Genomic DNA, 24,992 nt, shown 5'->3' with positions numbered 1-24,992 from the left:
TCCATGCATTATTTCTGCTCATGTACCTTTGGCCAGAGCGTAATCAGTTTGTCCCAGGTAGTAGGAAAGGAGGCTGGAATATGTGGCCTTTAGCTGAAACTTCGAAGATTCTAAAGGAATTGGACTATTGAAAGACAAGTAACAGTCTTTGCCATTGCTCTCTTATCAGGAAAGCAAATGCTCTCTCAGACCCTCCTCCCCTGCCCCACTGAGTGATTCCATCAGATGAATCACTGTCTATGGCAGCATACCATTATGAAAACTGTATGCAGCAGATTTCTGCTTAGGCCATAATTGAGCATATAGTTACCCCTAGATTTAAGGAAGCTGGGGAAGCAGGAAACAGGATTGACATGATTGGCTTTGACCAAAGTTTCACAAACTTTCTTGGTTCACAGCTCCCTTGGGTTCTTAATAATTTTTTTCATGGTACCAAAAAAAATACATAAAAGCTTCATTTACAATTTAATTACCATTTGAACTATGATACATAAGTTGAAAGAAAAGTAATACCTTGGTCATTCTTAGATAACCTCAGTTACTACTGGGTTATATATACCTGTGGGGCACTCTACAACTTCTCAAACCTTGGACTCAGGATGGTGCCACCCTTATGTCTTGCCAGGCAGTGCTTGCTTTTAATCACAGCAACTCCTGAAAACCCAGCTTTGCAGTGACATAATATTCTAAAGAAATGTAGCATGGTCTAACATGGAAACTGTGAATCACCCCAAGCTAAAAGCTAACAGTGGGCATGCTGTCTGGCAGAGGTTGAGTCCCTATTTCCCTTGAAAATTTGAATATATTATAGCCTCCCCAGTGAGTTTACTTTAACACCTTTGAGGGCTGGGCACACAGTTTGGGAACCGTGGGTTTAGACTAATCATCATTTATTTTCTGGGCTGGACATATTGTTCCCTAGACAAGAATTAGTCTTTTAGGGGGGAAGAAAGAAGAATGGAAACTATTTAGGAAACTGACTATTTCGGCCCCCCTGTATTCCACCTAAACTGCATGATCTTTAAGAAGAGAGGCTATGTCTGTTTTTACACACTGTTTTCTGTGTGGCATAGTTCTGGGTACTTAGAAGGAACATAGAGGCTGGGTACAGTGGCTCAAGCCTGTAATCCCAGCACTTTGGGAGGCTGAGGCAGGCAGATCCCTTGAGGTCAAGAGTTCAAGACCAGCCTGGCCAACATTGCAAAATACCATTTCTACTAAAAAATACAAAAATTAGTCAGGTGTGATGGTGCACGCCTGTAGTCCCAGCTACTTGGGAGGCTGAGGCAGGAGAATTGCTTGAACCTGGGAGGCGGAGGTTACAGTGAGCTGAGATTGCACCACTGCACTTCAGCCTGGGTGACAGAGCGAGAGCGAGACTCTGTCTCAAAAAAGAGGCCGGGCGCGGTGGCTCAAGCCTGTAATCCCAGCACTATGGGAGGCCGAGACGGGCGGATCACGAGGTCAGGAGATCGAGACCATCCTGGCTAACACGGTGAAACCCCGTCTCTACTAAAAAATACAAAAAAATACCTAGCCGGGCGAGGTGGCGGGCGCCTGTAGTCCCAGCTACTCGGGAGGCTGAGGCAGGAGAATGGCGTAAACCCGGGAGGCGGAGCTTGCAGTGAGCCGAGATCGCGCCACTGCACTCCAGCCTGGGTGACAGAGCCAGACTCCGTCTCAAAAAAAAAAAAAAAAAAAAAAAAAAAAAGAAAAAAAAAAGAACATACACATTTATTAAATAATTACAAAATGATTATATGATCAATGAAATATGATTAATAATATTAACCAACCATAAAATGCCAGCTCATAGGAAATTTGTTGCCTATACAACAGGCTTCTGTGTACATTCAAGGACCTGGACTATGCCTTCCTAGTTTCGTACCCCCAGTGCCCAATAATTATTTGGTATATTGTAGGTGAGAGAAAAATGTTGGTCAAATGAATGGGTGAATGTCTCAGTGAGAGCTAGTTCTGTCCCAAACACCATTACAAAGGAGTTTCATTACATGCTAATAAAAATGCTTATTAGTGGATTCTTAATGTAAATCCTCATGTTGACTGCCAAGAAAGAAAAATAACCACTTTCTCTTATCACTATGGATCTAAGGCTTTTTTTTGTTACCGCAGTCACCACGAGAAAAACTGACAAAAGGAGAAAAGCAGAACTATTCTGAGATATAAGATGAAGTTTTCTTAAAATGGTTTATATTATCAGCAGCTAAACTGTTTCACTATTCAGGATTATTACATAAAGCCCAGAAAGTGACTATTTTCAAAAGAGCTACCAAACTTTATGATAGTCATTTGAGCAAAATGTATCTTTTTCCTTTTTCTTGTTCCATAGCCCGAATTGACTTTTGTCTATTTTCATGGTTTTGCCATTCTAGCTCATTCTGTTTTCTTGGGAAGCCATGCAAGCTCTTTGGTTTCCATGATTGTAAAGTGTATGGCTCTGTGACAACTCCATAGAAGAATGTGTATGTGCTAGTGCGTTAGATTTGTCTAGATCTAAAAATTATCTATGGTTAGTTGATTGCTTTCAGTAATATATTTAGAAAACTAGTTATGTGTCTGTCTCTATTGCTAAATCAAAGGTATTTTGAAGGCAGGGACTACATCCTTTTCGTTTTTGAATCTCCAGAGCATTGCATCTGAACCCCCAAGACCTGCTACAGAGTAGGTGCCCAATTCATATTTGTCGAGTTAATAAACTCTTTCTTCACAAAATTTTCCCAATAGCACAGTACAGAGTTTGTTCATAATAAATATTGAATGTATTTTTATTTTGTGAGAGCCTAAATCATTTTTAATTCTTTCAATGTTTCTGAAAGCTAAGAGACAGGATTCATTCTTCCTCTTTTCTAAATGGAAAAATATAATTATCCTTAATGATGGATATCAAATATTGAATTTGTAGTATACAAGAAATAATTTATTGACTTAAAATATTTTAGCGTTCTTTCTTTTTTTGAAGAATATTATATTTCTTTGTTAATGTATTTCTTTTTTTACCATTTTAATAAAAGCTTTTGCTGGGCATTTCTACTTGTTCAGGAGCCAGACTGATGTTGCAGTTGTATGCTCCTATATTTTATTTCAAAAATGCATTTTTATTTATTTTTTGAGTATGAAAGTAATATATGCTCAGTGTAAACAATTAAGTCATTATAAATATATTTAACAGGAATACCAGAGATAACTTCTGTTAATAATTCAATGTATTACTACAATTTTTTCTATGAATTTAATATAATAATATTGTTGGAAATTTTGATACAATTATTTAAGTGAAATTTAATCATACTGCACATACTATTTTGCAGTTTTTTTAATAGTGTATTTAAACTTTTAAGTGCAAAAGATTTTCAAGACTAGCAAATATAAATCTACCTTATTCTGTGTAATTGCTAGAGCCTACATTCAGATGTTTGCAGGACCCGATCCTCCTACTTTAAATTACTTACAAATTTAAATTTGTAATTAAATTGTTTATATAATTGTAGTTTTCATATCTGTATCCCTAAACATATTATAAATTCCATGCCTAACACATACCACATGAAACAATACATATAATGGCGATAGGTGCTATGAATGAATGAATGAGTAAATGGTGGTATTCCCCAGAACTTTCTTCACAAAGCCTGTGCTCTTTCCACAATGCCACACTTCCTCCTCTTAGTGGTTCCTTTATATACTATGGGAATTTTCATAATATCATTATTAATGGTTACATTATTTTGAGTTTTATTACATATGTTTAGGTCAATTGTGAAGGCAGAACTAAGCAATTTAGAAATTCAGAAATATAGGAATTATAATTATATACAGACACACCTTGAAGATATTGTGGATTTGGTTCCAGACAAGTGCAATAAAGTGAATATTGCCGTAAAGCCAGTCACATATATTTCTTGGTTTCTCAGCACATATGAAAGTTATGTTTACACTATACTATAGCCTATTACATGTGCAATAGCATTGTCTAAAAAAGTACGTAACTTAATAAAAAATACTTTATTGCTAAAAATTGCTAATGATCATCTGAGCCTTCAGGGAGTGAATCTTTTTGCTGATGGGGGTCTTGCCTTCATACTGATGGCTGCTGACTTATCAGAGTGTTCAAGACTGGGGTGGCTGTGGCAATTTCTTAAAATAAGACAGTGAAGTTTACCATATCAGTTGGCTTCTTTCACAAAAGATTTCTCTGTAGTATGCAGTGTTTTTTTGATACCATTTTACCCATAGTAGAACTTCTTTCAAAATTTGAGTCAATTCTCTCAAACCTTGTTACTGCTTTATGAACTAAGTTTATATAATATTCTAAATCCTTTGTCATTTCAATAGTGTTCACAGCATCTTCACCAGGATTAGATTTCATCTCAAGAAATGACTTTCTTTGCCCATTCATAAGAAGCAACTACTCATCCAAGTTTTATAATGAGATTGCAACAATTCAGTCCCATATTCAGGCTTAATTTTATATTCTTGTTCTTTTGCTATTTCTACTACATCTACAGTTACTTCCTCCAGTGAAGCCTTGAACTCCTCAAAGTCATTCATGAGGGTTGGAATCAACCTCTTCCAAACTCCTATCAATGTGGATATTCTGACCTCCTCCCATGAATCATGAATGTTCTTAATGGCACCTAGAATGGTGAGTCCTTTCCAGAAGGTTTTCAATTTCCTTTGGCCAGATCCACCAGATAAATCAGTATCTATGGCAGCTATAGCCTTATGTGTTTCTTAAATAATAAGACTCAAAAGTCAAAATTACTTCTTGATCCATGGGATGCAGAATGGATGTTATGTTAGCAGGCATGAAAACAACGCTGTAACTTCCTTGTACATCTCCATCAGAGCTCCTGAGTGAATAGGTGCATTGTCAATGAGCAGTCATATTTTAAAAGGAATCTTTTTTTCTGACCAGCAGTTCTCAACAGTGGGCTAAAAATATTCAGTCAACCATGCTATAGACAGATGTGCTGTCATGCAGACTTTGTTGTTTTATTTATAGAGCACAAGCAGAGTAGACGTCACATAATTCTTAAGGGCCTTAGGGTTTGCACAATGGTAAATTAGCATTCGTTTCAACCTAGGTCACCAGCTCCATTTGCCTCTCATGAGAGTCAGCCTGTCTTTTGAAGGTTTGAAGCCAGCCATTGACTTCTTCTCTCTAGCTATGAAAGTCCTAGATGGCATCTTCTTCCAGTATAAGGTTGTTTTATCTGTGCTGAAAATTCGTTGTTTAATGTAGCCACCTTCATTTATAGTCTTATCTAGAGCTTCTGGATAACTTGCTGCAGCTTCTACATCAGTACTTGCTGCTGCTTCTACATCAGTACCTTGAGCTTTTATGTTATGGAGACAACTTCTTGATCTCATGAACCAAGCTCTATATCTGTAAGCTCTTCTGCTGCTGCTTCCTCACCTCTCTCAGCCTTTATAGAATAGAACTGAGTTATGAACTTGCTCTGGATTAGGTTTTGGCTTAAAGGAATGTTGTGACTGCTTTGATCTTCTATCCAGTCCAATAAAACTTTCTTCATATCATCAATAAGGCTGTTTTGCTTTCTTATCATTCATGCGTTCACTGGAGTAGCACTTTTAATTTCCTTTAAAAACTTTTCCTTTGTGTTCAAAATTTGGCTGTTTGGACACCTGGCTTTTGACTGTTTTGGCTTTTGACATGAATTCCTCACTAGATTAATTATTTCTTGCTTTTAATTTAAAGTTAAGAGCCAAGAGATGTGACTCTTCCTTTCATTTGAACACCCAGAGGCCATAGTAGGGTTATTAGTTGGCCTAGTTTCAAAATTGCTGTGTCTCAGGGATTAGGGAGGTCCAAAGAGAGGGTGAGAGACAGGGAAACAGTCATTTCGGTCGGTCAGTCAGAACATACAAAACATTTATGGATTAAGTTCACTGTCATATATAGGCACGATTTATGGTGCCCCCAGACTAATTACAATAGTAACATGAAAGATCACTGATCACATAGCATCAGAACAGATATAATAATAAAAAATTAGAAATACTGCAAAATTTACCAAAATATGATTCAGAGATAAGAAGTAAGCACATGCTGTTGGAAAAATGATGCCAATGAACTTGCTCAACACAGGATTGCCACAAACCTTCAGCTTATAAAAATCACAGTATCTGTGAAGCACAATAAAACGAAATATGCCTGTAATGACAAAAAAACACAGATTTTAAAATTTTTAAGTAATTAGATCTTATCAATTGTGTCAAGGTTTACATGACACAGGCTAAGGATTTTACTTTTTAATTTAATGCTTAATTCCTTGACTTTATAGCAGGAAAAAAAGTAATATCTCATGGATATTTTGTTATAGCATGGCGCACAATTTATACCAAATATTTTTATTTTCAAGTGTGGCTTTAAAATCTTGTAGAAGTCTATCTTTCTCTTCCAGAGAGTGGTACATTTTAAACCTTTTTTAAAGACTTTATTCTTATGGAGCAGTTTTAGATTTATAGTGAAATTGAGCAGAAGGTATAGATATTTTCTATATACCCCCTGCCTCCACATGCGTGGCTTCCCCCATTATCAACATCCCCCAGCAGAGTGTTAGATTTATTACAACCAATGAACCAACATTGACACATTGTTGTCACCCAGAGTCTATAGTTTAGTGTTCATATTTCGCATCATACCTGCTATGAGTTTGGACAAATTTATAATAATGCATATGTGAAGGATAATTTTGCAAGATGTAGAATTCTTGGTTGCTGGGTTTTTTCTCTGCCACTTTAACTATTTCACTCCACTTGCTTCTTGCTCCATGGTTTCTGAGGAGAAGTCAAATGTAATTTTTATCTCTACTGCTCTATGTGTAACGTATTCCTCTCCCCACCCCCACTGCCAGCTTCTTTCAGTTTTTTTCTTTATCTTTGACTTTCTGTAATTTGAAAATGATATGTATATATATGTAGATATTCTAGCATTTATCCTGCTTGATGTTCTCTGAGCTTTCTGGATCTGAACTTTGGTGTCTGGCATTCATTTTGAGACGTTTTCAGTCATTACCATTTTGAATATTTGTTCTGTCTGAGTTTTAGTCCGTTCAAGCTGGTCTAACAGAACACCATAGACTAGTTGGCCTATATATAACAAACATTTTTCTCCCATAGTTCTGATGGCTGGGAAGCCTAAGATCAAGAAGCTAGCAGATTTGGAGTCTGGTGAAAGCTTGCTTCTTGGTTCATACGTGGCTGTCTCTTGACTGTGCTCTCACATGGCAGAAGGGGTGAGGGAGTTCTCTGGGGTCTTTTTCATAAAGGACTAATCTGATTCATGAGGGCTTCACCCTCACGATGTAATTACCTCCCCAAACCTCCACCTCCAAATACCATCACACTGGGGATTCAGTTTCAACATAAAAATTTTGGGGGGACACAAACATTCAATTTATAGTATTCTATCCCTGGTCCCTTAAAGTTTACGTTTTTCTCATATGCAAAATGTCCCCATTCCATCCCAATAGCCCTAAAGTTTTAACTCATTCCAGCATTAACTTTAAGTCAAGAGTCTCATTTAAATAGGTCAGGTACTGGTGACACTTGAGATATAATTTATCTTGAGGTAAATTGCTCTCCAGCTGAAATCAGACATGTCCTGTGCATTATATACAATGTTCAGACAGGCATAGGATGGACATTCTCCTTCTAAAAGGGACAAATAGAAAAGAAAAAAGGAGTGACAGGTCTAAGGTAAATGTAAAACCTAATGGGGCAGGCAACATGAAACATTAAAGCTTGAGAATAATCCTTTATGGCTCACTGCTTTGCCTTCCAGACCCACTGCTGTTGTGGTCCCAAATCCACATCTCTCATGGGTGAGAGTTGCATGTTTGTGACTCTTGTGAGCAGCAATTCTGGCTCACTGGGGTTCCATGCTTGCACCTCCCCCAGGCTGGAATCATACACTGGTGGCTCTGCTGGTCTGATGGCATGGAGGTAGCCTCACCCCCTTGTCTCCACTGGGCATTGCCCTAGTAGGAACTTTTTGCCATGACCCTACCCATGCTGCTGCTCTCTTCCTGGGCCTTTTGGCTGTCCTTGTTGGGGTCTTGTACCCGTGGCTCTGCTGGGAAGTCCTGCCTTTGAAATATACGTGGAGGCAGGAAGGCCCTCCTGGCTTTGCTGGGTGCACCCCATTTCACAGGTCTCTGTGTGGGCCCCACCCCTGAGCCACTGGAAAGGGATATCCTGGCCCATGTGGACTGGAGACATGGCCCCATCCTTTTGAAACTATTCTGACCTAGACCCTTGCACTCTGGGTCTATGATGGGAGGTAAAGCCCTGATAACCTCTGAACTGTTATTTTTCCATCATCTTAGAGAGTAGCTTCTGGCTTCTATTGAGATGGCTGATCAGTACTAACAACCTTTTCAAATAGTTGCCTGGCTACGCGCTTAGTGTTTTCTTCTGACCATGATTTCTCTGTTTTTTCGGTATGGGTATGCTGAGAATTTTCCAAATCTTTGAGTTCTGCTTCCTTTTCGCTTAATAATTCTGTCTTTAAGTCAGTCATTTCTTTCTTTCTTAAATTTTACTAAGAGCACTAAAGAGAAGCCAAGCTGTACCTTTAAGACTTCTCTTTGAAATTTTCTCAGCCAAATGTATCCAATTTTATTGCTCACAAGTTCTACCTTCCACAAAACACTAGAACACAGCACAATTCAGCCAACTTTTTTTTTAACCACTTTCTAACAAGGATAGTCTCTCCTCCAGTTTCCAAAAGCATCTGCCTCACTTCTTTTTGAGACTTCATCAGAATGACCTTCACAGTCCATATTCCTACCAATATTCTGTTCAGAATTACTTAGGCATGCAATAAGAAGGTTGAGGCTTTCTCTACCACTGTTTGGTTTTTTTTTTTTTTTTTTTTACCACGACCTCACCAGAATCACCTTTCAAGGTCTGCTCCCAGCAATGTAGGCTTTTTCTAGCATGCATTCCAAGCTTTTCCAGCCTTTACCCATTCCCCAGTTCAAAAGTCGCTTCTGTGTTTTTAGATATTAATTACAGCATCACCCCACTTCCAGGTACCAATTTCTGTCTCAGTTCATTCAGGTTGCTAGAAAAGAGTACCACAGCCTGGGAGGCTTTTAAACAACATTTGTTTCTCACAGTTCTGGAATCTAAAATGTCCATAATGAAGGCGTGGGTAGATCTGGTATCTGAGGAGGGCCCACTTCCTGGTTCATTAACAACCTTCTGTTTGCTGTGTCCTCACATGAAGGAAGGGGCAAGAGAGCTACCTGGGGTCTCCTTTGTAAGGACACTAATACCATTAATGAGGGTTTTATCCTTATGACCTAATCACCTCCCCAAAGCTCTACCTCCATATACCATCATATTGGCAATTAACTTTCAACATATGAATTTGGGGGAGATATAAACATTCAGTATATAGTAGTTTTGTCTCTCTTCTTCTTCTTGTATTTTTTATTATACATATCTTCTATCTTTGTAATTGTCACACAGCTCTTAGATATTTTGTTCTGCTTTAATTTTTTTCATTCTGTTCTCTTTCTAGTTTTGGAGGTTTCTCTTGATATATATCCTCAAGTCCAGAGATTCTTGCCTCAGCCATATCCAATCTACTAATAAATTTATCAAAGGTATTCTTAATTTCTCTTAAAGTATTTTTTATTTCTAGCATTTCTTTTTGGCTATTTCTCTGAATTTCCATCTCTCTGCATACATTGCCCATCTGCTCTTGCATGTGTAATTTATCCCTTGGAGCCCTTAGCATCTTAATCACAGTTTTTTTCCTTCTTTTTTTTATACTTTAAGGTCTGGGATACCTGTGCAGAACGTGCAGGTTTGTTACATAGGTATACACGTGCCATGGTGGTTTCCTGCACCCATTAACCCATCATCTACATTACGTATTTCTCCTAATGCTATCCTTCCCCTAGCCCCAAACTCTCCCAATAGGCCTTGGTGTGAATCACAGTTGTTTTAAATTATTTGTCTGATAATTCTAACATCCCTGTCATGTCTGGCTCTTTACTTGTTAGAACAGAGTGGGAATATCCAAGCTCTGATACTTGCTGTCTCTTCAAACTTTGCTTTTGCCTTTTAGTATATGCTATGGTTTGAATATATTTCCCAAGGTTCATGTGTTGGAAACCTATTCCTTGCTGTGACAGATACGGTTTGTTTGTCACCACCAAAGCTTATGTTGAAATTTGACCCCGAGTGTGATAATATTGGGAAGTAGGGCTTAGTGGGAGATAGTTGGGTTACGGAGATGGATTCCTCACAAATCGTATGATGCTGTTCTCATGGAGTGAGTTCTCATGGGAATGGATTTAGTTCCTGAGAGAGTGGGTTGTTATAAAGCCAGGACGTCCCTCAGGTTTCCTTCTTTTTGTACATGTTCATTTCTCCTTTGACCTTCTCTGCCATGTTGTGATACAGCATGAAAGCCCTCACCAGAGTCAAGGCCAAGCCCTTAAACTTCTCAGCCTACAGAATCATGAGCTAAATCAACCTCTTTTCCTTTTAAAGCACCCATTCTCAGGTATTCCTTCATGCCATCACAAAACAAAGACAATCCCCACTGCAACAGTGTTGAGAGACGGGATCTTTAAGAAGTGATTAGGTTATGAAGGCTTTGCCCTCATGAAACAATTAATGCTGTTATCGCAGGAGTGGGTTTCTGATAAAAGGATGAAGTTGACCCCCTTCCCAATCCTGCATGCTCTTTTGCATTTCTGCCATTCTTCCATGGGCTGACACAGCAAGAAGTCCTTTGTCAGATTTGCCCATCAACCTTGGACTTCCCAGCCCCTAAAACCATGAGCTGAATAAATACCTATTCATTGTAAATTACCTAGTCTCAGGTATTCTGTTATAGCAATACAAAGTGGGCTGAAAGAGTATGCCTTGTAATTTTTTCTTGATAACTGAACATGGTGTACTGGGTAAAAGGAAGTGCTGTAAATAGGCCTTTACTAATACGGTGATAAGGTGTTGGGAAAGGGGAAACTTTCTATAGTCCTATGATTAGGTCTCTATCTTTTAGCAAGCCTATTTCTCTGGACTCTGAATATCACACTTGTTTCTTAGCCCTTCCCTTTTTAAGTAAAATAGGACAGCTAGAGTAGGCTGGGGTTAGTTATTTTCAATTCCCTTAGGTTAGTTAGGCTCTGACGAAACCCCAGCAGGTGGCTCTGGTTAAACAGTTTCTCCTAAGAGTAGACCTTGTTAAGAACAGAGTGCTCTGGCACGTATCAAAATGATTTTTCTTTCCTTCCTACTGCCAGAAGCACAATGTAATTTTCTTCAATAGTTAGTCTGATAATCTGGTCATGCTGCTGATGGTAAAACATACAAAAGCATGGTGGTCCCCTTATGACTAGGTCTTCCAGAGTTTTTATCTCTCAGCCTTGTCTACACATAGCCTCCAGCAATTCATCAATTAGTTTAGGTTTTCCTACCTCCGCAGTGGCTCCAATGGAGGTTTCTGCTCCAGTATATTGTGATTCTCTGTATCTGCCTGTCCATCTTGCTAATTCTGGGGGCAACAGTTTGCCCTGTGACCTCACTTCTCTTATGGACCCAAGAAGACTTGATTTTTCAGTTTGCTCAGCTTTTACTTGTTAGAACTGAGTGGCAACTTCCCAGCTCCTTAAATGTGAAATTGGAACCTGGAAGTCTTGGAGATTACTTTTTCAAAATTAAAAAGACAGTGATAAACAGTCACAAAGCAGCTTTATTTAACTTTTCCAACATATTTCTCAGGCCATTCTCTTTCAGACATTCAAAAAGGAAAAGTTTCTAACCTTAAAATAATTAAATGACAAACGGTAACAGCTGCTAGTTATCTCCCAGTGGCTGTTCCCATGGTGATAGGGCCTCAGATGTGTGGCCATTTGCAATGGACACAGCATTTCTAGCCTGCAGCCAGGCACAGCCAGTAGCAGGAGAGAACAAGGTGTGTTCCTTTCCTCTCTTGTCTTCTGACCCTTTCCCTGTTCTGCTCCTCTGGAATGTGATGTTGCCATGTTGAGACCGTGAGGTTGAAGCCTTCAGGAAAGAACATCAAGATGAATGGAGTCTGAGTTCCTGACAACATGGAGCATCATGCCAGCCATGAACCACTTCTGAGACATCCCTGTGAGACAAAAATAAACTTCCATGTTCTTTAATTTGTCATTTTGGAGGGTTTTCTGTTATTTGCTGCAAAACCTGATCTTAACTAACACAGACATTGAATCTGAAATTCCCAGGAGAATCCCTGTAAACCTGTTGCTTGCCACAAATAACTGGCCTCTACCAGTAGCATTCTACTAAAAAAACCATATGTGGCATTATCCCTTATTTATAGATAAATAAAATAAGGACCAGAGAAGTTTCCATTCAGATTCTGAATCTAATGCTCTTCGTAAGAAACTGTTTTGCATGCTAACTAATGAGTAATAAATTAGAATACAGAGTCAATGTCAGCCTTTTGTATACAGTTCTGTATTTGTTTCAAGATATTAATCTCATGTAGTTACTCACAGCCACCCTTAAAGCAGGTTCTTAAATGACAAAACTGAGGCCCAGAAAGTGTCATCTGTACAAGGTAACACAATTGGACAGTGCACTAGCTTCCTGGTTTCCAGCTTTTATGATTTGTGTCATATTCTTCACCAATCTTTTAAAGCCTCATCTGTCATAAAGTATATTATTTAACATTTTATCCACCAAGTGTGATCAATAATATTTTCCATCCCCATTGTAGACTACAGGCTGTCCTTTTCACACTTAAATCTATAAAACTGAGAGAAGGGCATGAGAATCAAGAAGATGTTATTGTTTATTCAATAAGGTAATGTTTACTTCCACATCTGGGAAGGAGGAGATTTTGAAAGGAAGAGTAGACAAGGAGTATATATGACTTAAAACACTCTCTGAGTTCAGGGAAACAATCCTTCTAATTGTTACTGATACACTGGACATAGATAACAAATAAGATATCATTTCCATCCTGCAGAAAATCAAGCAGTCTATTCATTGACTGAAATAATAAAGCCTGATTGAAAAATCCACAGGCAGAAAAATCCCAATGGCTGCTTTGCGTGCTCTAGTTAGTTCAAGCTGAAAGTTTTAGTATGCGGTTTGCATTTGCTTTCATGCCCCAGTGCACTCAAATTTCAGTATTATTCAGTTTCCTGAGGAGCCCAAATATGAACAACCTTAATAAACAATATTTTCCTCCACTTCCTATATGAGTGTTTAAGGTAATTGCTCTATATTGCTTCTGCTGTAGCCTGAGATCATCAAAAGGATAATCGGTATATGTAATGAGCTGACCTTGACCTTTTCTTCAATCAACTTTAAAAAGAAACCATTTCTGTTGGGTCTCTGATGGATTCTCTTTTTAATTTGTCTGCTTTTGTTGTGTATTTTATTCCTTTTTGCTCGTGTGGCAAAGGGACTGAATGTTGATGACTGAAAGTTTGGATCTTTTCCAGGCATTTATTTTGGGACAAGTTCTCAGTCTCTTGGCACAAATACCTACCTGCCACCCCCGTCCTGCCCTCTCCTCCCCACAGTATGACCGACATACATCTACCCTTTCTCCCTTATGTAGTGGGAAGAGTGGGAGTTCTTTTGACAATCTCTATAAACTGAAGTATTTATAGCAAATTTCTGGGTAGACATAGATAAGGCCTAGGGAGTTTGTTAAGGATAATAAAATTAGTTGCTTTACTTTTAAAAAATAAAACATTCTTAAACCACTTCTGAGCCATTCTATCATTAAATTTGCTTCTATCTTGAAACTTTCCTTAATAGTCAATTCTTATGCAACTTCCTTTTTCCCTTTGACAGCATGAAGCATTTTATTCACATGAGTTTTCCTGGTATAAACATTTGTATTTGAAGGAATTGGAAGATGCAGCTCACAGTAGACTCTTCTCTCTTTTGTACATCCCACTATTCATTTAAGGATCCTAATTCTTAGAGTTTGCACTTTCATATTCTCACGCCATAATATTCTGAGTATGGTGAAGCTTTGAAATGCAAGTTAGACGTGCTGAATATTACTGGATTGACTTTGATTAGTCAATAACCTCTTTATTTCTTATTGGTGAAACACATGTATAATAACTAGAAATCAATTGATCTATACATTTGCTTTGACAAATAAGTATAACTAAAGTTAGAGAAACAGTGCTGGGTAAATAGTGCATAAAAGAATTGCAAAGAAAGAGATTCTTATTATTTAATTGGCTTGAATTAAAGGAAAAAAACAGGTTTTTTTTCAAACATTATAACATGATTAGCTTAAAAAGACCTTCCTGCTGAATAGTGTAAGATATTTTTTCAAAATATACCTCAATAACAATAGCAATTTTTTCAGCAGTCCTAAGAGGGTAGGTAAAATAATATTATATGTTTTGTTTTTTAAAAAAGTAAAGTACTCTCTTTTATGACTCCTCAGTTCATTTCCTGTCTTGCAGGTCCAAGTTCAGTTCCATATTAGGCATACAAATTCCTGTAATTATTTCATATCCCAACAGTTTCTACCTCTGAACTGTTCGTTATATATTTCATATAACATTACATTTATTCTAATACTTTCTTATACACAATATTATTGTTATTATCTAGAATTTTGAAAAATGTCCTCCATCTTCTAAACTGAATTTTAATTTGCTGGAAAAAAACAATCGCATAGTCTCATTTACTCTCAAAGTTTTATCTACTAATATAGAATAAGTCTTAACAAATTATTCGAGATTTAGCTTGCTCTGCAGTTCTTTTGCATTGGAATGTGTAAACATTACTGTAGGCTCAATTCATATTAGTCTACTTAAGTAAACAAGAAACAGTTAATTATGATCAGTTTCTCAAACTTATATACTATTTCCTTCAAGAAAAGAACTTTGTTTTGACATGTGTAACATTCAGTGTAATCAACTGTAGGATCAAAACATAAAAATCTTTGTGTTATGGAAAGGGAGGCAATAACTAAAGTTTTACAATAAACATATTTTACATTTTACGGTGTTCTATTTTTTCAAAAATGTTTTTATGTGCCTTTTGAAGGTAAAAACGAACACATTTTAATGTTATAACATCATTTAATAATGAATATTAGGTTTTACCTGGAGTTCTTTGAGAAACAACAAGGCATGGCGGAAATATTAGAATCAGAGTGCCTAAGTCTGAATCTTGACCCCACCACTTGCAAGCTGTGTGACCTTTGTTAAGTTACTTAACCTCTCTGTGTCTCATTTTCTTCATCTGTAAAACAGGAATGATTACAATAATTGGTTGTAATATATTAATGTATATCATGCATTTAAAGTCAGGCCTGGAACTTAATTAGCCCTGGGTAAATTTCTGCTTATACTATTATTTGGGGAAAATTTTCAATGTATCGTGATTTTTGTTGTATTCAGATTTATTATCTAAATTATAATATAAAAATGGATCTACTGGAGTTGATAAAATAGTTTTATTCCTCTAACTGTGATGCAAGAAACATAGGTATAACCACAGTGTCTTAAACTTTCCTATAAGCTATGCTTCACCAAGTACATCAGACAATTCATTATCATGTGCTCAATAAATACCTGCTTATTGTCAATTAACTGCGTAGCTGACTTCCTATTGCTGGGTAAGTGTTAAAATTTAGTCTCTTTAAATTTATTTTGCTTGCTTTAGTGGCAGGCTTTTTTGGACAATTGAAATGTACACACAGAAGTTATATATATATAAACACACACACAAATATATATATCTTCTTTAGTCTTATATATGACTAAAAATATATGTTATAAAAAGTGTTAATCTCTCCAATGCCACTCTATTCCTCTTATAAGCATCCTTATACTCCCATTTTCCAGAGGTTTGCTTCCTATTCCCCCTAGGTTTTGATATGCCATGTAAGCATAGCTATGTGTATATATATATGCATACACAGGATGTTTTTTCTCATAAAATTGGTATTTACTACACATAATAATCTTCTATTGTGTTTTTTCATATCACATACTTCTAACTTGATTAATACATGTAGACTTCACTTTATTCTTTTCTAATTTTTTTGAAAATTCAGAAGCATGTAAAAACACATGTACAATGATATATGTAGCTATATAGTGAACATCCATACATCCATTACTCAGGTTAAGAAGAACATTGCCAGTATATCAGAAACCCTATCTAATAGCTACAATAGTGTTCCAGTTTATGTCTGTATCTTAATTCATTTCACATTCACTTATCAATAGATATTTAAGTTACTCCTAATATTTTGCAGTTACTAATAATGCTGTAATGAACATCCTCTGTTTTACTTTTACATTCTCATGTAACTGTGCCTACATGACAGATTCTTAGATGTGAGATTTGTAGGTCATATGATGTACACTTTTCAGATTTGAACAGCAAAAACTAAATTATCCTCCAAAAGTTTGGGTAAATTTATACTTCTATGAGCCGTATAATAGAGTTTATTCCCCCAGACCCAGCACATATCCAACAGTTGTTGTGTTCAATATTTTTAATTTTTCTAATCTGATTAGAAAAAAGTTTTATTTATTTTAATTTCTATTTCTTAACTGGTGAAGTTTAGCACAATTTCATATATTTATTAGGTACTTGTATTTCTTTGGTGAATTGCCCATTCATGTACAAAACCCATTGATACTATTGGATTTGTTTATGCTTCCTTACTAATTTGTAGTAATTCTTTATAAAACAGACATATAAGTCATTTGTCTTTTATATGTCACATGGATTTTCTTCTGGGTTCTATTTTAAAGTTTTTAATGTATCATTGAATGCATGAATATACAGATACTGTAAGGCTCAATAATTAATATTTAATAAGCTATTTTTTTCACACATATTTCCTCACAGTATTTTAACCTCTTACAGAAAGGTTATTTAAAGCAGTTGGATTACTGAATCTAAAATTGCATTTGCCATTTTGGTTTCCATTTGTGGATATGCACCTACACATCAAGTAATTTGTGCTTAATTTTTTTCATTCTCATGGACAGAGAATGTTAAATTGCTAAGAACCCTGTAGTGTTAGTGGACCATTTTAGAGGTGTGTATCTAGTTTTCCAAAGAGGTGATTTATTTCTGTATCAAACGAATCATTATATAAAAGCTATCTATTCTTCAGTAAAAGTATAATTATACTAGTTTAGAATTAAATTAGTTCTCAATACTTCAAATCACTTTTCTTAACAAACTTTTGTTTTTTTTTTCCCATTTGTTTGTTTTTGAGACAGTCTCACTCTGTCGCCCAGGCTGGAGTGCAGTGGCGTGATCTCGGTTCACTGCAACCTCCGCCTCCTGGTTTCAAGCGATTCTTGTGCCTCAGCCTCCTGAGTAGGTAGGATTACAGGAGAGTGCTACCACACCCGGCTAATTTTTTTTTTTTTTTTTTTTTTTTTTTTTTTTTTTTTTTTTTTACTAGAGATGGGGTTTCGCCATGTTGGTCAGGCTGGTCTTAACTTCCAACCTCAGGTGACCTGCCTTCCTTGGCCTCCCAAAGTGCTGGGGTTACAGGTGTGAGCCACCATGCCTGGCATTAACAAAAGTTCTTATATGTACCTCTAGTGTGTCTCTTGGTATGTTTTTAGAATTTTTTTTGTTTCTAGTATTTGTTTTATTTCTAGAATTTGTTACTAAGGAAACTTTGAATGTGATAGAAAGGTGAGAAAATCCTAGAAAAACTGATAATCTATTAAATAATAGCTTGGACACTTTATATATTGCTAATATAAAAGAATAATTGCTCTCCATATAGAGAAAACTATGCTTGACATTATTTTTACAAGAAGAAGAACACGCTTTTTCAAAAGTAATGACATTAAAATTATAGCCAATTTTTTAATGGGTTATATACCTCTGAGAAGTAAGGAGTGTGTCTTACTGACAGCCTGTAAATAGAACAGATATTCTGTCACTTGAATTTTTAAAATTTACTATTTTCTAATTTGATTTAAAGTTTTTTGGTTTAGTATCTATAGAAAAAAAATGAAAGAATAACATATTTTGAGAAACAGGAAAATCTGATCTATGCTTTCTAAAGACTGTAACATGCTTCACGATATAATTTCTCTTCAAATATGTTTAGTATATTTAATGTGTTTTTAATGTGTTAGAAAATAAATATATTCTCTCTGTTTTTTCATTCTCTGCTAATTGTATGCTGCTGGTTGTTTAGTTCATATGCATGAAGTAGCTAAATGTTGGCAAGAACTTTTAGCTGGGCTCAGCTTTTAGTAAGCCAAAAAATTTTGAAAGAAGATGGGCATTCTTTAGCTTCCAAAATGTTGACTCTGGATTTAGCAGCCACTAAGTAATAATAGACTACCCACTGACTCAAAGGTCAGAACCACAAACTGATTAGGACATCATGATTATGTGAAGAAAGAAACATTGGGTTATCTAGTGCCAAGTTTGAACCGGATTGTGTCCTGTGACCTACTTTCCTTGCTCTCTATGGATGGAACATGCAGCCGTATTCTCTGGAGACTATTAACAGTTATTATTCAAAATGTAAAGGTTTTAAAGAAGTCATATATTAATTATTCTAGCCTACCCAGCAATATTATTGATGTGGTTAATTTGTTTGAGCTATATGATATAAATAACATTGTCATGTACAAAAATAAAGGCAAGCAATGTTACTGGAAGACTTGATGTAGGCAAGTATTATAAACTTCACTGCTACCTATGTAGGTTACACAGATCATGTTACATTGTTGATAGATACACATTTAAACAGCAGTTTTAGTCACATACATAAAATTCATCCTTTTAATATGTACAATTCAGTGTTTTCTTAGTATATTTACAGAGTTTTACATCATTATTTAATTTCAGAATATTTTTATCAATCCAAAAACAAGCCCCATGCCATTAGCAGTTACTCCCCAAAGTTGATTGTTTGGAATAATAGGCAAAATTGATAAGCCACTGACTAGATTGACCAAGAAAAAAAAAAAAGAGAAAAAAACACAAATAAAAAATGCAGACTTGAAAGAGATAATAAGAGAATATTTTTATTATATTATCATAAAAAACTTTGTCAATAAATTTGAAATTTTAGATGAAATTTTCAAATTGACAAGTTCTGAGGAAAACATACTATACTAAAGTCAATGAAAAAAGACAAAAAACCGAATAGTAACTATTCTAACAATTATTACAGAAAATGAATTCATATTCAAAATCCTTTCCACAAACAAAAGTCCAGGTTCAGATAACTTTACCAGTGAATTGTATCAAAAATTTAAGAAAAGATGAATCTCTTCTGTTTGAATCTATTCTGATAGATTAGGATCTGTTCTAATACAAACTCTTCCGTGAAACAGAAAGTAAGCAACTTACTTTCTGTTTCAGAAGACCAGCATGACCTTGTCACCAAAATTCAGGGACATTATGAGAGGAGAAAATTATGAGGGAAACATATTATTATCTCAATGATGCAGAAAAAGCATTTGATAAAATATAACATCCTTTTTTGATAAACAGAAAAATTGTATCTAGGAATATAAAGGAACTTCATTAATCTGATAAGGGTCTCTACAAAGAAACAATTAGCAAATATACTTAATGGAGATATGCCAAAAGCTTTATCTTTAATATCTGGAGGAAGGCAAGGATATTCACTATCACCATTTATATTCAGCCTTGTTCTAGAGGCCTGAGCAAGTGCAGTAGGGTGAAAAAAATACACTGATTGGAAAGGAATACATAAAATTGCCATTATTGGTGAATATGATTGTGTTGAATGAAAATTCAAAAGCATCTACAGATAAATTATTAGAAATAGCAAGACCAATGACTATAAGGTCAGTATTAAGCAAACAACTACCAATCTTAAATTTCTACTTAGGTATCTCAGAGTGATCTCAAACTTAACAAAGTTCCAAACTCTTGTCTTTTATCCATCACAAATCTATCTCTCCTCCATCCCAATGTCCCCGTTTCTGTCAGTGGCAACACCATTTACCCAGTTACTCAAGCCAGAATTAAAGGGTCAGCCTGGGTCTAGCCTGTGTACTGCTTTTGTACAAATTAGAAAAGGTCTCCATGGTGGTAGCCCCATGCCAGGGGACATGACTTGGTGGACCAAGCGTGAGCTGGGTTTCAGCTCCTATTTGCCTTTCTCAGTTAAGTGCTCTTATGCAGTGAACATCCTGCACAACTGTGTATGACAGCTCTGCATTGATCTTCCTCTTTTCCCCAAACTCAATTAATTCACAAATACTGCCAAGCTTATCTCCAAAATGTATCTTGAAACCACTCTCTTTTCTTCCTCACTCCTTCTACCTTAGTTCAAGCCACCATCACCTCTCACCTTCACTACTATATAACACCATTGTAACTGGTCACTCCATTTCTGTTCCTGCTCCCTCAATTTCCCCATAGCATGTGGAGTGATCATCTTAAGACATAAATCCAATAACATTCATCTCCTGCTGAAATTCTTTAATAGGTTCCCGTTTAACTTAGAAAAAAGTCCCAGCTCTTTACTATGAGCCACAAGGCCCAACATGATCTGATCCTGTCTGTGTTTCTCACCTCATCTGTGCCACTGCCTCTTTGCTCTTCTGCTCCAGCTGCATTAATCTTACTTCAGTTTAATTAACACACCAAAGATCTTTCCTACCTCAGGCTTTTGTGCATGCTGGTCCCTTTTTGTGAATAAAAACATAATATTATAATTAATAACTAGTATTTGTTTTGTTCATGCTATGTGCCATGTACTGTTCGAAGGACCCTACAATCATTAACACGTTTTATCTTTACAATAGTTTTATGGAATAGGTAATACTGCCCTCCATATTTCACAGATGGGGAAACCAAGGCATAGAGAGGTTAAATAGGTTGCCCAAGGTCTCACAACTTGTAATCGGTGAAACCAGGATGAGCTTCTTCACATTGTTTGTACAGCAGCCTCTTCTCATCCTCCAAGTCTCAGGATATTAGTCCTGTACCTGGGGAGGCCTTTCCTGACCACTATATCCAGGATAGGTCCCACTGTTAGTTGCTATCTCAGCTCCTAGGCTGTATCCTTCATAGTGCGGACTACAACTTATTGTTATTATTTTTATTTTTCCCCATCTTCCCCACTAAAATGTAAGTTCCATGAAGACAGAAACGTGATATTCAAGCATCAATATGCCAAACACTTTAAAATATAAAATGATGAATGAGAACACCTTTTCAACATCTAGCACATTACTTTGGACACAATAACCACTCAATAAATGTTCACTGAATTTATAAGAGCGATATCCCTTTCCTATTCAGATATTATTGACTTGCAGAAAAATAAATGTTTTATAATTTAAAACAAAATAAAAAATGCTACTGAAATTACTCCTCGATCAGCTTAACGGGTTTTGCTAGAAACATCCTACCTTTGCCTGACTCACTGTAGAGAGTATAAACCAGACAGGAAGCAATGTGTCTTGCTGTGAATTAAAGATAAGCTAATAAAATTATCTTTTAAAAATAACTCACTCACTGTTGAGATTTTTTCTGATTATGGGCCACATTCTATGGGTTTAGTAGTAATCATTACTTTATTTCAATGGTAGATTTACTTAGGAAATAAATAGTATTTTCTTATTGATTGAATGACTTAATTTATTCTGATGTTCAGCCAGGTTTCTTATCAAAAGTGGCAGAAACTAATTGGCTAATTGAAGTGAAGGAAATTTCTTGAGAAGGCTTCAGGGTCACAGAACTTAGAGGAGACCGGGGCATGGGACGCTTGGAAATAGGCAGGAACCAAAAGGTCACCAGAGCCAAAAAGTGTGAAGCAGCCCGGAGTTACTGTGTCCTCGCTGGATGGCCTGATCAGGGTGCCGCCACCACTGCTGCCACCGTCCTCCAGTCCTGGCATCACTCATACATACGAAATGCCATGAGCAACCATCTGACTCACCTCACTCATGCGTTGGGCTGCCCAAGTCTTAGTTCTCACTTTAAGACTACTCAGTTAATTCCCCACAAAGAAACTGACTAAGTGTCTTTTACATAGGGAAAAGCAGAAACATATGTTTTCATCTTTTAAAAATAATTTTGAATTGTGTTAATGGCATAGGTTTTACCCAAGCATACAGATCACAACATTAGAAGGGACTTTACTCTTCCTTTAGCCAAAACTCTTATGTTGAATTAGGCATTAAACAAGAAATAAAAGTGAGTATTGTCATTGAAGAGTGAAATATTAATACATGATGAACCTTTGTGAATAAGTCATTCCTACATGATTCATTGTAGGAATCAGAAGGTAAGAGTGCCATCCACATTCTTTGCAGAACTAGAGAAGAGTCTTGCATTCAGGTCACGACCCAGCCGTATTTTCAATTACCTATCTAGCCTCTTCACATGGTTTCCCACATCCACACATTCAATTTGGGACATTCTGCATTTGAGCTCAAGCTCAACATGTATAAAACTGAACTCATCTCTTCCACACCTGCTACTTCTCCTGTTTTCCCAATATTGATAAATGCACCACTATCCAATCTAGTCACATAATCCAGAAACTCAGGATTCATAGATGACCATTCTATATCTCACCCTACACATGCTGTCATATCATTACATTCTGTCAATTCTTCCTCCATCTTGCTTTTTGAATGTATGCCTTCCTCTATTCCCTTTTGCTAGGATCTTGGTTCAAATTCATGGTATCTGTATTTCTCACCACCCAACTTATCTTGCAGTTTAGCTTAATTTTAGTAGGTCCCATTGTTGCCAGTAAGCCGGTTCAGGTTCTTGTTTTTGCTTCACAAAGTAATTTGAGAATGAGTCCAAAGTAAGAGTAAGCAAAGTTTATTGCAAAGCAAAAGTGCACTTTGAGAGGCAGAATGGGTTGCTCCGAGAGAGAGACAGCGGTTAGTGCCTTAGGAGGACTTTCTTTTATGGGAGTAGTATATACATATGCAAAAAATACTGATGAGGTCAAGTATGTAAAGGAAGACCTGCAGCTGGCACATGTGCTCAATATCTAGAAGCTCTAACAGGCATCACATGTAACATTAGCAAATAAAATCTCCACCTAGGGCTGTCTTTTTTACTATTAAAATGAGGAAAATGTTACTATTAATATAAGCTAAAACTTGACACTTGTTGCACATGCGGGATCCCGGAGAAGTCCCTGCCCCCCAACCTCCAGGCAGGAATTTGTAGCTAATAGCTTCTTGGGCTTTTGGTGCTGATTGGCTGGAGATTGCGGAAGCTACATCAGGAATATGGGGCTTCTGTTCTCTTTCCCAGGCCATACTGGGTATCAGAAACATGTAACCATCTGGCAGTCTGCTCATATACTGTAGGATCACCTATCTTGCAAAAGAATTAGGTGCTGATGCACAAAAGGGCAGGTGAAAAGGACCCCTTGCGAAAGGTGCCTGCTAGGCTTCACACAGGGGGACAAGTCTGTATGGCCTTCTACCCTCGCTTATCCTGCCTCACCATAGGATATCAAGTTTAGGCTATTAGTTACAGTGTCAGCCATATATCCCACAACTTATTCCCATTTTACCTGGACTACCTAAATTCTGAATATATCCTGCATTTTCATGTGACTTAGATTTTAATATGCTGCTGTTTAGTTAGTTAATCTTTCTACCTGCTTCAATCACTCCTGTCCTTCTTGTTTGCTTGGTAAACTTCTACTCCAAACTTCCAGTTTCAGTTTTATTGAATTTTCCCTGAAGACCTTCCCATATCAACCTCCACCTTCCCAGGTAGTCTCAGGCGTTTCCTCTGAGCTCCCATAGCACCTGTACACACTTCCCTAGATCGCTTCCTTGCTCATTATTTGTTTATACGTCTGTTTTTCCTTTTGGACTGGAAACTTCTTGAGTGCTGGGACTGTTGCTTATTTACAGTTGTGTTTTCTCCCCTTAACACATTCATTTAGTGCCTGGTTCACCACAGGCAATGAAACATATTTGTTTAATAAATGAATGAAGCACGCATCATTGAATAGAGCATGTAGACAAAGATGAGACTGTAGAAAACTCCAGAAGCCAAGCTGAGGGAGTGCCTCTGTACCCTGTGTCCTGCCTTTTACCCAAGCTGCACTCAAAATGGAGGAACTTCAGGAAAGCAGCCCTTATCAATCCCAGATTCTAAAACCTCTTCTCCCTTGCTTTCCTCAATTATTATTACCTCATTACATTTACCTAGAATACAAACTCTGCCTTCCGCTACCATTTCTAGCCTAGAACTTGCCGCAAACAGCTCACCATGGATTTGGTCCATTCACCTGTGAGCCTCAGTGTTCCTCTTTACACAGTTTATTTTATCTTCTTCTTGCCATTTTATCTCAAGTGACTACACCCTGAGCCAGCCTTTGACTCCCAGACTATGCTTCAGTGTTGGTTCTTACGGCCCACATTGCTTTGGGGGTCAGGCCTAAAGGTAGGGAGAGATATATAAGGCAGTGCCATGATAAATATCAGCCTAACTTCACGAGAGAAGTAAAAGAGTCATAGGGGAGACAGTCCAGAGTACAACCCTGACAATTTTATCTGAAAACATCTCTTTGTTTTCATGCCGCTTTTCAGAGCCTAGTATACACATACCACATGAGTCCACACATGCATGCCTTCTTCCTTTCATTTATTTCTTTTGGCCTTTATTGAGCTCTTTCTGATCACCAATCACTATGCGAGGCTCTAGAATAAAATATTTTAGAATAAAGAAGTTTCCCCTGCTCTTCCGATTGCTTATCATCTGGGACAGAGGGATAGTTCCATGAGTGATAATTATAGGATAATAAAATAAAATATCAGTTGAACACAAGCCCAATAGTAACAAAGCAAAGGGAAATGCAGCCATAAAGGTAACACCAAGTGTCTGACGAACCAAGAACATTAAATAGTTCATCCGAGGCTCCCCATAACCTGCCCTATCTTATCTTTTCCAACCTTAATGCTTTATACTGTTACATACTC

At 36.9% G+C, this 24,992-nt stretch overlaps 1 long non-coding RNA gene across 1 annotated transcript in view; it reads right to left on the bottom strand.

The window, feature by feature from the left end:
* Positions 1-12,044: 12,044 nt before the first annotated feature.
* The window catches only part of LOC144332644 (uncharacterized), a 46,269-nt gene continuing 33,321 nt past the window's right edge, over positions 12,045-24,992 (bottom strand). The window contains exon 3 of the long non-coding RNA XR_013400556.1: positions 12,045-12,163. This is a non-coding gene — a long non-coding RNA (uncharacterized LOC144332644). The remainder of the gene's footprint in view (positions 12,164-24,992) is intronic.

This window comes from Macaca mulatta, chromosome 1 (assembly GCF_049350105.2).
Source record: "Macaca mulatta isolate MMU2019108-1 chromosome 1, T2T-MMU8v2.0, whole genome shotgun sequence".
In the NCBI taxonomy this organism is placed as follows: Eukaryota; Metazoa; Chordata; class Mammalia; order Primates; family Cercopithecidae; genus Macaca; species Macaca mulatta.
Note: the sequence above shows the minus strand (reverse complement) of the source record. Positions and strands in the feature narration are given on the sequence as shown.